Source organism: Pimephales promelas, chromosome 19 (genome assembly GCF_988280905.1).
Source record: "Pimephales promelas chromosome 19, fPimPro1.hap1.1, whole genome shotgun sequence".
Lineage (NCBI taxonomy): Eukaryota > Metazoa > Chordata > Actinopteri > Cypriniformes > Leuciscidae > Pimephales > Pimephales promelas.
This window is the reverse complement of record NC_142787.1, coordinates 8,642,130-8,654,539: the sequence shown is the minus strand read 5'-3', so window position 1 is coordinate 8,654,539 and position 12,410 is coordinate 8,642,130. Positions and strand designations below refer to the sequence as shown.

The 12,410-nt window shown below is 47.8% G+C and overlaps 1 pseudogene; it reads right to left on the bottom strand.

Annotated features, from left to right (window-relative positions):
- Positions 1 to 970: 970 nt before the first annotated feature.
- On the bottom strand, positions 971 to 3,042 carry LOC148970728 (uncharacterized; annotated as a pseudogene).
- Positions 3,043 to 12,410: the final 9,368 nt, after the last annotated feature.

The window sequence follows — 12,410 nt, the reverse complement described above, 5'->3', positions numbered from 1 at the left end:
GAAACGGGTGTAAAATGAGACGGCCAATAGGCAAGAGGCCACGCGAGGAATGCTAGCGGGCTAAAGGCTAGTAGCCGGGATTCGGAATGTTGGATATAAGTTGCGATATCAAAGCAATCCAATTGTTTTTTTATAAGGAATAGTATCAAGGATAAGTTCACATGATATAAAAATAGAAAGTGCTTGTTTATAAATAAGTGGTAAAGAAGAAAATCAAGGATTAGTGAAGAAATTCTCCGGAGCTACAAACACAAACACTGATCGCACGCGCTTGCGCAGAGGAGTTTTCCCTCCCTTCAAGAAGGTTTGTGCTGGTAAGGTTTGTGGTGATGCATGGAATAGCTGTTCTCCACTCCACAATGAATAGCACTCCACAATGAATCACACTCCACAATGAATAGCTTATTGTCATTATGTGACTGTTAAACGTAACTGGTATAATCACAAACGTTATTCTGTGCCCTAAAAATGGGCACATTTCATGGTATTGTGTCATGCATGGTCACTGCAAAATCTAGAGAAATGTTTGAGGTGGCCAGCGGGGTACAGTTGAGACACTACTGTCTCAACTGTACCCACGATAGAGTTCAATTAGGAAACACACTGTTTAGTTGTTCAGTGTTATGATAACAGGTTAAATATCATAATTAGCCAGCACAAGCTGCAAATGAAATGTAAATTTGGTATTTGTGATAATTAAACTGTGTACTATTAATGAATATATTAAATAAATTGTTTCTGTTTTATAAAATTGAACCAGTCCCAATTAAAATAAAATTAATGAATTTGAATGGATGAATAAACAAACATGTTGCCCAATTGTTATTTTTTTTATTTGTCTTTATTTATTATATTTTCAATGAACGATTAGTTCCCTTTCGTAGTCACTTCGAGTTACGTCAGACGTGACGGAGAATGGGGGTTTCCCATAGAAAGCCAATCCTCTTCGAGTATTAAAAAACGAGCCAATGGCAAAGAAATGCCATGGGTCTGCGGAATTTGCATAGCGTATCTCCGCCTCACCCCTTGAGTATAAAATGAGGAAGCGGACGCCACCGCAGTATGTTTTCGCTTCGGAGCCAAGAGCATATCTTCACTCCACAAGCCAAAAGATCTGAGTTACAAGTGACTCACCCTCTTCGAGACGAGCGGCTCTCCAGTGTTGGTGTGACGGCGGTACCCAGCGAGTCTTCACTTGCCTGCGGTCTGTGTTGCGGTCTGCCGGACTCGGTGTTTTCTCCTTGGTCGCCTCAGCGCTGCAGAGCTTCCTCTCCTAAAAGAGTGCACGGTGCGCGTCTTTTTAAAGATGTCTCGCCCGTATTTTTCTGGTTGCGGTCGTTATCTGTCATCCTCTGATGGGCACGAGTGCTGTTTTGTGTGTCTGGGCTTTGAGCATGCAAAAGCAGCACTCGTGGATGACTCATGTTCTTTCTGTGGGAACATGACCATCGCTACACTGAGATCGAGACTCAATGATCTGAAAGTGAGAGTCCCCGCATCCACCACCCGTTCTGCTTCCTCTAACAGGGCTAGTAGTTCGGCTGGGGGACCGGGTGATCTGAGGGTGACGGTGTGGAGTGATCCGACGACACATCCTCGGACCACGCCCCCCTCTCCAGTGTCGCAACCCGCGAGTGCCGCAAGGATTCAGGCGGGGCTTTCTACGGAAGTCCCGCGTGTTTCTTTCGGCGCTCCAGAGGAGGACGCGATGTCGATCGCGGCATCACAAGGCGAGCCTGAGTCATTGGGAAGTGATGATGCGGCTGCGTTGCCTCCCTCGGGAGTCTCAGCGTTGCCCGTATCGGATCCCAAAATGACTGCTATGCTGTCTCGGGCGGCCGCGAGCATCGGGCTAGAGTGGAACCCTCCGCCCTGTCCCGTTCGCTCGCGGTTGGACGATTGGTTTTTGGGTGCGGCTGCCGCTGCAAAACCTCAGCCAACCCCAATTCCTTTCTTCCCGGAACTGCATGAGGAGTTGGCGAAGTCATAGAAGGCTCCTTTGACCTCCCGTGAACGTTCGTCGGCTTTCTCCGCCTTTCCCCCCCTCGACGGTGCAGCTGTCCATGGGTACACTGGGGTCCCTGCGGTGGAGCACTCTGTTGCGATGCAACTGTGTCCGCAGAGCGCGTCCTCTCGTGGTGATCCAAAACACCCGTCTAAGGCCTGTAGGTTCTCGTCAGCTATGGTGGCGAGATCTTATAGAGCTGCAGGACAGGCAGCTGCAGCCATGCATGCGATGGGCACCTTGCAGGTCTACCAGGCCGAGCTGCTCAGAGACATGCACGAGGGCGGGACTGACCCAGGGACGTTTGACGAACTGCGTGCCGCCACTGACCTCGCTCTCCGGGCGACGAAAGTGGCCGCATGCTCCCTGGGTCAGGTGATGGCCATTAACATGGTCCAGGAACGTCACCTCTGGCTCAACCTGGCTGATATGCGGGACGCTGAGCGGACTCGTCTGCTTGACGCCCCCATATCCCAGGCTGGCCTTTTCGGCAGTGCGGTTGAGGACTTCGCCCAGCAGTTCTCGACCGCTCAGAAGCAGTCTGAGGCGATTAAACATATTCTGTCTGAAGTTTCTCACCCCCTGTACTATGAGTTCGAACTTCTTCCGTCTGGTAGTCGGTATAGAATGCCGCTTAGTAAAACGAATCGTTTTAAAAATTCATTTGTCCCATCAGCTGTAAAGCTTTTAAATTCTATGTAAATGTATTTATTTGTGAATGCGTATGACAGTGTTTTTTTTTTATGTGTATGCCTGTTTTGCTTTTGCTTTTTGCTTTCAACCAAATTGCCTTCGGGAAATGAATAAAGAGGAACTGAACTGAACTGAACTGCCCCGACGGCCAGCTGCTGCCTCCACCCAGCCATCGGCACAGACGCCTCGGCCTGCTCGCTGCCGAGGACGCCCGCCGAGGACCCCTGGCAGAGCAGACCCCCGTGGAACGCTGGTCCTTCCCTGGTCTCCTCTGTCAGGGCGCGGAGCGTGACGCACACGCGCAGGGTCGCTACGCCACCCTCGCCTGGACCCCAGCGCCTCATGCATGTCAATTGCCTCGAGTTGCTGGCAGTACGCCTTGCCCTGCACCGCTTCCGTGCGTTGCTCAAGGGTCAACACGTACTAGTCCGTTCAGACAATACCGCGACAGTAGCGTATTTCAACCACCAGGGGGGTCTACGCTCTCGCCGTACGTCGCAACTCGCACGCCACCTCATCTTATGGAGTCAGAAGCACCTGAGGTCCCTTCCTGCTATCCACATTCCAGGAGTTCGGAACTGTGCAGCCGACGAGCTGTCACGGCTCCGTCCAGTCTCTGGCGAATGGCGACTCCATCCCCAGTCGGTCCAGCTGATTTGGGATCAGTTCGGGGATGCACAGATAGATCTGTTTGCCTCCCACGACTCATCCCATTGCGCCCTGTATTACTCTCTGACCGAGGGCACGCTCGGCACAGACGCACTGGTGCACAGCTGGCCACGGGGCCCACGCAAATATGCGTTTCCCCCAGTGAGCCTTCTCGCAGGTACCCTGTGCAAGATCAAGGAGGACGAGGAGCAGGTCATTTTGGTCGCCCCATACTGGCCCACCAAGACCTGGTTCTCCGAACTGATACTCCTCGCGACAGCACCTCCTTGGCCAATTCCTCCGAGGAAGGACCTCCTTTCTCAGGGACGGGGCACCCTGTGGCACCCTCGACCCGTCCAGGAGCCATGCATGTAGCCTCCAGAGATCGGGTCGAGGGTGCCACAGGGTGCCCCGTCCCTGAGAAAGGAGGTCCTTCCTCGGAGGAATTGGCCAAGGAGGTGCTGTCGCGAGGAGTATCAGAGGCTACATGCATGGCTCCTGGACGGGTCGAGGCAGGTTTAAGTACCCTGCCACCTGCGGTGGCGGCTACTATCACTTCCGCTTGAGCGTCGTCCACGAGAGACGTTTATGCGTTGAAGTGGAACCTCTTTGTCAACTGGTGTTCTTCTCGCCCCCCGGAAGAAGACCCCCGGAGATGCTCGATCAGTGTCGTGCTTTCCTTCCTGCAAGATGGATTGGAGCGAAGGCTGTCTCCCTCCACCCTGAAGGTGTATGTTGCTGCTATTGCCGCATATCACGAAGCCGTTGAAGGTAAGTCTCTGGGGAAGCACGACCTGATCATCAGGTTCCTGAGAGGAGCGAGGAGACTGAATCCTCCTCGCCCTCCTCTCGCTCCCTCTCGCTCCCTTTTAAGCGCCCTGCAGAGGCCTCTCTTTGAGCCTCTGCAATCAGTCGAGATTAAGTTCCTGTCGCTTAAGACAGCGCTCCTGGTTGCACTGGCCTCCATCAAGAGGGTAGGGGACCTGCACGCATTTTCCGTTGACGAAGCATGCCTGGAATTAAGGCCGGGTTACTCTCACGTGATCCTGAGACCCCGGCCTGGATATGTGCCCAAGGTTCCTACCACTCCCTTCCGGGACCAGGTAGTGAACCTGCAAGCGCTGCCCCTGGAGGAGGCAGACCCAGCCTTGGCACTGCTCTGTCCAGTACGCGCCCTCTGTGCTTATGTAGACAGAACGCAGTGTTTCAGGACCTCAGACCAGCTCTTTGTCTGTTATGGTGGGAGCCAGAAGGGAAGGGCTCTCTCAAAGCAGAGGTTGTCTCACTGGATAGTGGACACCATTGCTTTGGCTTACCAACAGCAAGGTCGTCCGTGCCCCCTTGGTGTGACAGCCCACTCCACCCGGAGTGTGGCTTCCTCTTGGGCTCTAGCGCATGGCGCCTCGCTAGCAGACATCTGCAGAGCTGCAGGCTGGGCGACACCCAACACATTCGCCAGATTCTATAATCTCCGAGTGGAGCCTGTGTCCTCTCTTGTACTCGCTCACCCGGCCAGTACTGGACCCGCTCAGGTGTCTTCGCTTGCTCACCATTCCACTCCACCGACTGGATAAGTGCGATTTTTCTCAGTTGAGTCTTCTACGGAACCCCTGAGTTCCTCCAGCACTGTTGATGCTGACGCCAGTGTCTTGCTTGGACGTCGGTTAGGTGCCTCCATGTGCATGGTTCCTGCGAGTAACCCCCACATGTGTATTTTCACTGTAAGCCTCTCTGAGCATGTGTCTTCTCTCGGCAAGCCATCTGCCACCCCTGGAGTTAAGTTCTGCCACCTGCGGTTGGTGCTCCAGTGATCTCCATATGTAGTCCCTACGGCCATATGTGTATTGTAAGTCCTCCTTCGGTAGGCATCTGGTAGCATGTCCCTCCCGGGATATGTTTCCCAGTGTACCTTGATATTCCTGTGTCAAAGTAGGATCCCTGGTTTTAAGCTATGTTCAGGGGTCCAGACTTTCGCAGGGCACTGGAAGACAGCTATGAAGATGGCGTGATGGCACAGACCCCCATTCTCCGTCACTTCTGACGTAACTCGAAGTGACTACGAAAGGAATGTAACCCTCGTTCCCTGAGTAGGGAACGGAGACGTTACGTCTCCCTGCCACTTCCGCTGTACCGCTGGGTAGACGCCTGAGTTCAGTCTCGGCTCCTCAGCGAAGACATACTGCGGTGGCGTCCGCTTCCTCCTTTTATACTCACGGGGTAAGGCGGAGATACGCTATGAAAATTCCGCAGACCCATGGCATTTCTTTGCCATTGGCTCGTTTTTTAATACTCGAAGAGCATTGGCTTTCAATGCGAAACCTCCATTCTCCGTCACGTCTGACGTAACGTCTCCGTTCCCTACTCAGGGAACGAGGGTTACATCCGTAACCGAGACGTTACCTTTACATCATTAAAAATGGGTGTCTCAACTTTACCATGGTACTGTCTCAACTGTACCACATATTGTACCACAGTTGAGACAAAGTTGAGACAAAAAACAAATGAAAGCGTAGCGCAAGTTCTGCCAGGAAGACTCAATTGTCACGTCATTATTACCTTCTCATCTCAATCGCGTTCTAATACGTGAAGTATAAAAGACCCTTACTTACACTTGTCTGAGTTCGCAGATGCTGACGCTTCACTTACCACCATCCTCCCCACCTCCACCAAGACGGTCTTCGCTCCATCCTTCCCACCACCACCACCAGGTCGGTCCCTTCCAAAACTCCAAGTGGGGGTCGGCCGCGCCCCTGCCTTCATCTTCAGGCAGGATATGCAGAATCCATACCCTCGGATCGCGAGTTACGGACGGGGCCTACGCCAAAGAACTTTATTGCATATATGGCTTGCTGGGCTGTTAATAAAATGTTTTATCATACAGTATCTTATCTCCCAAGTCTTTCTGGTGGAACTTATTTTTATGAGCTAATTGTGCAAAATATAAACTACTTATGAGTAATATTGATTGGTAATATCTTAGTCTACAAGCTAATGAAATGTCATGTGGCAATGTCATGTGGAAATTCACGTCTTTTCAGTATCTGTTTTTGTGTGAAAAATTAAAACACAAAAAGTGTCTCAACTGTACCCAGTCTACCCTACGTCCCAAATCGTAGTATGTTGAAATGAGTGTTTCAAAGATACCTGGATGGTCTACTTTTTCCGGTCAGAATCCAAAGTGTAGATGCACACTCTAACGGCTGATATTGCCCACAACCCATGGCACGATGGACAAGGATTCGGTTAGAACTATAAACACGAGTAAAAAGTGTTAAGAAACTACAGACCGGTTGTGTTGAGACTGGTTTAGATAAAGACGTTTGAGTCATTAATCAGTATCTAACCTAACAAAAATGAATTTATTCAATGTTGTCTACATTATTTTGCGGAGAATAATGGTAGGACTGTTTTTGAATTGTTATAAGTTGTGTGGAAGAGATTGGACTTCTCACAATCATATAGGGAAATCCTCCTTCAATTCTAAAATAAAGCCTTTGGCAGCTTGTCTAAATCATTATCAAAAATGAGTAATATGGATTTGAATGCACCTGTCAATCAAAGTGAAACAGAGAATGAACTTGGCAAAAGACCTCTTAAACTCACGGTTAAAGCTTTAGAAGAAAAAATATTATCACATCAAAAGGAAAGGAGCCTTAGGATAAAGAAACTTTACAAACTAAGAAAGGAAGTTGAGCAACTGATGCTTTCAAAAGAAAACATGTTCGAGGTACAGATCATATATGATAAATGGTTGTGGAAACAACAGTGTTGCATGAATCATTAAACCCTTGCTACCAAAGGAGGAAATGTCAAAACAAAATAAATGGTTTGACACCCAAATGAACAGCAATACATAAATAATTAGAAGGATTAAATTAATTAATTAATTAAATGAAGGATTTTATGAAAGAAGGTTCGGAAGGAGCATGTTCAGATAATCATCCAATCAGCACAAGAAGAAGCCAGTATAAATAAAGTCTTCCCTTACCTCCTGTCTCATGACTAATTTCTCAGCACTTGACTCCGCCTTCGTGCAGTCATGTCCGAGTTAGAGCTCTACCCCTCCGACGATGAATATTTCTTCACGGAATCATCTCCACTGCAAAACGCAGATCCAGCGACTCTTCCTTCTAAAGCAGCCAACGACAATATCGAGCCTCCATCCTTATCCAGGAGACATCGGCTCTCTAGATCCTCTCCGCATACTCCAAGACGCCGAAGACTCCCCTCACCACCGGCAGCGAGGAATTCATCATCTTCATCATCATCGTCTTCCGCGCCTTCCTATCTTCCAGCTACCCAAAACCTCCCTCCCATAGGGAAGTGGACAGTTAAGGGGCTAAGACAAGCCCTAATTAATTCTGATATAAATTTCTCCCGCAGGATGAAAAAAAGCAGAATTATATAATTTATATGTTACCTTACAATATTCTCAACCTTCTGTTTCAGCTCCAATTCCTTCGGCTAGAACGAGCAAGGCCTGCCGGACTCCGATTGCTCGGATTGCTCCGCTTGTCCCACAGTACCTCCTTCCGTGCTTGCAGCTCCGGGCCCCGACCCCGCGACATGGTGTGACAGACCTTCCGCTAGCCTGGGCCGCGCCCCGGATCCTGTCACGGAAAGGCGCCAACCTCCTCCAGGCCAACTCCCCTCCTCAGTCCCTCCCACTGTGGTACCTCACGCGTTAGATCCTGATAGTTCCACTTCCTTACAGGATACCCAAACGTTTTTCTTCCCTTCTACTTCTTTCTGTTTTCCTCCTTCTCAAGCGCCAGGTGCTCACCCTAACATGAGGATTCCTCCGTTAGCCTGTCAATCACCGGCACATTTCCTTCCGCTTCCCTTTCCACACTATGCTCTCCCCATTCCTCCTCCTCCATCTAACCCGGGGACCGATCTCTGCATGAGGATGCCTCCGCAAACGGCCACAGCCCCGACTTTCCATTCCTTTAACCCTCTCGTGTTCTCCTTTCTCTCTCTTCTCAGCCACTCCTCAACCAGCCCCTCCAAATGCAGTTGCTACGGAACCTCCTCCAGTGACGAACAACATCCGAGCCCAAATCCTCGCAGGTGCAGACGTTGATTTGGGTTCTCTCCTGTCCTGTCCCCGGCAGAGTCCAATCCCCAAGTAGACTGCGGCGACATTTCAGTCACTCTAAAAAATAACTCACAGGTTCTATTCAGCTGCTAGAGTTCTTACTAGGTCAAGAAAATATGATCATTTAACACCGATTTTATCATCTCTACACTGGTTACCTATTAAGTTCCGTATCAATTACAAAATACTGCTACTAACCTATAAAGCCCTAAATGGTTTAGCACCTATGTACTTAACGGACCTTCTTTCGCCCTACAATCCACTGCGTTCCTTAAGATCACTAAATTCAAGGCTTCTGGTGTTGTGGAAATAATTCTCTGTTGTTCGAAAAGATAGGAGGAAGAAGACAAGTGGAAACCTTTTCAAAAGTCAAAGTATCAAAAGTTTATTTTCTTGCAAGAAAACAATTCCAAATTTGGCATTCAACATACAGAACAGTGTCTACATGTGAAGGCAGAGACTAGTCCTTCTCGTCATCCTTATATACCTGAAAACCCAGGAAACCATGCAGGCTATGTCTGGTTTACCAACCGATTGTCTCCTACACCGTCTAGCAAGGAAACATATTTGCGCTGCTCTTAACTATTCTTGTAAATCGTATATTTAATCTGGACAGCACAATGATGTTTGTGTTAAGTTTCCTGTACTCCACGTCCTTCTCAACTTCACACCCCAACTCAGCTCTCGGTCGCAACTAGTGTTCGACCTTACACCTTTCTGCTTTATCTCTTGTTTAATCAAAACCCTTCACACATACAATTCACACGTGAGATACAATGAGCTATTAAAATTTTTCCATGCTGCCTGCTTCTTTGTTAAACACAGAACAATATGTCCTCACACTAAGCTTACATTACTTATGCATTTCTAACAGTTTAGTTATACCTTAAGCTTACTCTAACTTATGCATTTCTAACAGCTTGTTATATCTTTAATAATGCCCTTTGGATTACATGAACATCTTCCTTTAAATGCTTATGAGTATATGTTAGATTATAGTTTCCTTTAAATGCTTATGAGTACATCTTTTCCAACGTTAGTGTCACGGGTGACAAAATCGCTCAGTAACGGAACCTTCTTGAGAGTCCTGAGTTTCCTCGGGGAACGTATTGGGTGCAACACTCCACTACGGTTCCGGGTGTGATGGAAACATGCCCGTACTGATTAGCGCTAATGCATTGCAGGTGTGAGAGAGAGAGGAGCGGCGCTCACACAGGCTTCCTGTTTCATAAGCCACAATATAAAAGGAGCATTTAAAGAGTGTTTGCAGTGCGGTTGGTGGGTGTACAGGTGTCAAGATTCCAAAGGGTTGACAAGAGCAGACATTAAAGTGGGTTGACTCTGGGCAGTGCTGGATACAGGCTTCCTTGGAAAAATCGTTGGAGTGTGGAGATCGCCCATTCGAGTTTGCTGGGTCAGATTGATCGTTTGTGGGAAGACTGCTGGACCGAGCTAGGGCTGGATCTGTGCTGTGGAAGGAGAGAGGAAAGATAAGTGAATTGTTTTCATCTTATGAACATTTGAACCACTTGAAGAGGATACAGTGAATGTGGATCTGACTGTTGGAGGAGCTATGTGTTTCAGAGTGTGATGAGGAGAGAGTACTTTGTACTGTGAAGATCCACACCTGTTCTACTTGCTGTTTGAGCCCAGAAGCATACAGCACCACTGGTAAAGTAACCTTATGACTCACTGTCTCCCTATTGTGAACTGAAGAGAGAGTACTGTGTACTGTGAATATCCTCACCTGTTCTACTTACTGTTTGAGCCCAGAAGTATACAGCAACGCTGATAAAGTAATCGCTTAATCCACTGCTTCATTACCGTGCACCCACGAGAGTACCCTGTACTGTGAAGAATCCTTACCTGCCATACTTACCGTCTGAGTCTGGAAGTCTGCAGCACCGCTGGGGGAAAAGTAAGCTTTTAATCCACTGCTTTATTATCGTGCACCAACGAGAGTACTCTGTACTGTGAAGAATCCTTACCCGCCATACTTACTGTCTGAGTCTGGAAGTCTGCAGCACCGCTGGGGGAAAAGTAAGCTTTTAATCCACTGGTTTATTATCGTGCACCAACGAGAGTACTCTGTACTGTGAAGAATCCTTACCCGCCATACTTACTGTCCGAGTCTGGAAGTCTGCAGCACCGCTGGGGGAAAAGTAAGCTTTTAATCCACTGCTTTATTATCGTGCACCAACGAGAGTACTCTGTACTGTGAAGAATCCTTACCTGCCATACTTACTGTCTGAGTCTGGAAGTCTGCAGCACCGCTGGGGGGAAAAGTAAGCTTTTAATCCACTGCTTTATTATCGTGCACCAACGAGAGTACTCTGTACTGTGAAGAATCCTTACCCGCCATACTTACTGTCTGAGTCTGGAAGTCTGCAGCACCGCTGGGGAAGAGTAAGCTTCTAATCCACTGCTTCATTACTGTGCACCAACGAGAGTACTTTGTACCGTGAAGAATCCTTACCTGACATACTTTCTCTTGGGTCTGGAAGTCTGCAGCACCGCTGGGGAGAAGTAAGCTTCAACCCCCCTGCTCCATCATCGTACATCGACGAGAGTCTCTTGAACTGTGAGAAACCTTTGCTTAATAAAGATTGTTACTCCTTTGAAATTTATCTCTGTCTCCGGGTCCTCTGTTGTGTGCCTGTGGTGTCGGCTCCTCACGGTGGTGACTCAGTTAGAGGGGGGGTGGTTGGTCACCCGAGCGTTCCTCCCCTTGACCTGTGACATTAGTAAAAGTTACACACACATCTATCACATCTTTATGAAATAAAAGAAAACATATAAAAGAAAATAAAAGATTGTATATGAAAGAAAAGAAACATATATGAATGTAAATGCAAAATTAGCCATTACACTGGTCATTCCTAGGATATCGAAGTCCACTAAAGGAGGGAGGGCGTTCTCGCATTTAGCTCCAAAACTCTGGAATAGCCTTCCCGATACGGTCCGAGGCTCTGAGTCGCTGACACAGTTTAAAACTAGATTAAAGATGCATCTCTTTAGTCAAGCATTCACATAATGCTTACCTTTTAGTCCTCTGTTATGCCATACGGAACCGTTTGCCACTGAAACGCATTTCCGCGACAGTAGGGCTTAGCCAAACGGGTCGGCGCGTATGGTTGGGTTGCGGAGAGTTCAGGTTACGGAGAGTTTGTGAGATAGTGGTTTCTAACACCGACTCCCGTATAATGGAAATCATTATGAACATCAGCTATGCTAATTATTTCCCATCTGCCTTTTTGCTGTTAAAAATGGCGTTCGTCAGGTCCAGTTTTGTCTCCAGCCTCTCACGGAGATTTCGGATGTCCCAACGCCTGTGATGAGAAGACCAACGCCTGTGAAGAGACGACTCAACGCCTGCGATATGTTATGGCGCCGTTTTATACATAAACAATATTTATATTTAATATTTATATATAAACAATATGAATGTAAGCCAGAGGAGAACTGGCCCTCGACTGAGCCTGGATTCTCCCAAGGTTTTTTCTCCATCCAATCTGATGGAGTTTTGGTTCCTTGGCACTGTCGCCTTGCTTTTGGCTTGCTCAGTTGGGGTTATTTATTTAGTGTTTAGCAATATTATTGATCTGTGTTGTACTACTTTAATGTTATCACTGTGAAGCTGCTTTGATACAATCTGTATTGTGAAAAGCGCTATATAAATAAATGTGACTTGACTTGACTTTCAAAATGCTTTGAAATCACCCTCTTATTTTTAATAATAATTTGCTTTAAACTTCATCTGTATAATGTAAATACACGGCAGATGAAGATCTGTGAATGGATTCTTGATATCTTTGAAACTGTTGCCGTGGCAACGCATCAGACTTTACCATTCTTTTAGGATGCTTTTGAGACCCTTAGCATGCTTCAAATTGCATGAAACTCGACAGACACATCACATTTATTAGCCAGTAGACATGTGCAAAGTTTCAGAAACGGGCGTGGTGA